The 1,575-nt window shown below is 52.0% G+C and overlaps 1 non-coding gene across 1 annotated transcript in view; it reads left to right on the plus strand.

The window, feature by feature from the left end:
- The first annotated feature begins 223 nt into the window (after nucleotides 1-223).
- The window catches only part of LOC144418848 (small subunit ribosomal RNA), a 1,810-nt gene continuing 458 nt past the window's right edge, over nucleotides 224-1,575 (plus strand). Inside the window, exon 1 of the ribosomal RNA XR_013473697.1 lies at nucleotides 224-1,575. This exon is cut by the window's right edge and continues 458 nt beyond it. This is a non-coding gene — a ribosomal RNA (small subunit ribosomal RNA).

A 1,575-nucleotide genomic window follows, 5' to 3' on the forward strand; every position in this document is an offset into this window, starting at 1 on the left:
GGCAGAGCTCTTGTTTGTGCGAAACTGAATGGATCGAGCCCGAGAGAGGGCGAGCAAAGAAAAAACGCAAATCGCTCCGCCTGGCACTGCCGGCGAGAGCGTGGACGTCGCGGCCAGCGACTGTCGAAGCCGAGTACGGCCGCAGGCGATCGCCTCGGTCTTAAACGAATGCGACGAGCACGCGCCGGGCGGCCCAGCAAGGGCCGAGCGCAGCTGTCGCAGCTATCTGGTTGATCCTGCCAGTAGTGATATGCTTGTCTCAAAGATTAAGCCATGCAGGTGCAAGTACGAGTTCTCGTAAAGCGAAACTGCGAATGGCTCATTAAATCAGTCTTGGTTTATTTGGTCTCGTAAGCGAAGTGGATAACTGTGGTAATTCTAGAGCTAATACATGCATTAAGCGCCGACTTCGGGAGGCGCGCTTTTATCAGATCAAAACCGACCGGGTTCGTCCTGTGACGTTTGATGACTCTGGATAACCACGCGGATCGTACGGTCTCTGCACCGACGACGTATCATTCAAGTGTCTGCCCTATCAACTGTCGAAGGTACGCTACGTGCCTACCTTTGTGATAACGGGTAACGGGGAATCAGGGTTCGATTCCGGAGAGGGAGCCTGAGAAACGGCTACCACATCCAAGGAAGGCAGCAGGCGCGCAAATTACCCATTCCCGACACGGGGAGGTAGTGACGAAAAATAACAATACAGGACTCTAACGAGGCCCTGTAATTGGAATGAGTACATCCTAAAACTCTTAACGAGTATCCATTGGAGGGCAAGTCTGGTGCCAGCAGCCGCGGTAATTCCAGCTCCAACAGTGTATGCTAAAGTTGTTGCGGTTGAAAAGCTCGTAGTTGGATTTTGGGCGAGCGCCGCCGGTCCGTCGCAAGGCGTGTCACTGGTTGCGTTCGCCTCACCTTCGGTTCTCCGTCGGTGCTCTTGACTGAGTGTCGGCGGTGGCCGATAAGTTTACTTTGAAAAAATTAGAGTGTTCAAAGCAGGCTGTTCGCCTGCATAGTGTTGCATGGAATAATGGAATAGGACCTCGGTTCTATTTTGTTGGTTTTCGGAGCACGAGGTAATGATTAAGAGGGACAGACGGGGGCGTCCGTACTCTGCCGTTAGAGGTGAAATTCTTGGATCGGCGGAAGACGAACTACTGCGAAAGCATTCGCCAAGAATGTTTTCTTTAATCAAGAGCGAAAGTCAGAGGTTCGAAGACGATCAGATACCGTCCTAGTTCTGACTATAAACGATGCCAACTAGCGATCGGGAGGCGTTACCATGACGACCTTTCCGGCAGCTTCCGGGAAACCAAAGTCTTTGGGTTCCGGGGGAAGTATGGTTGCAAAGCTGAAACTTAAAGGAATTGACGGAAGGGCACCACCAGGAGTGGAGCCTGCGGCTTAATTTGACTCAACACGGGGAAACTCACCCGGCCCGGACACAGGTAGGATTGACAGATTGAGAGCTCTTTCTTGATTCTGTGGGTGGTGGTGCATGGCCGTTCTTAGTTGGTGGAGCGATTTGTCTGGTTAATTCCGATAACGAACGAGACTCTGGCATGCTAAATA

The sequence above is a fragment of the Styela clava genome, unplaced genomic scaffold (genome assembly GCF_964204865.1).
Source record: "Styela clava unplaced genomic scaffold, kaStyClav1.hap1.2 HAP1_SCAFFOLD_190, whole genome shotgun sequence".
Taxonomy (NCBI): Eukaryota; Metazoa; Chordata; class Ascidiacea; order Stolidobranchia; family Styelidae; genus Styela; species Styela clava.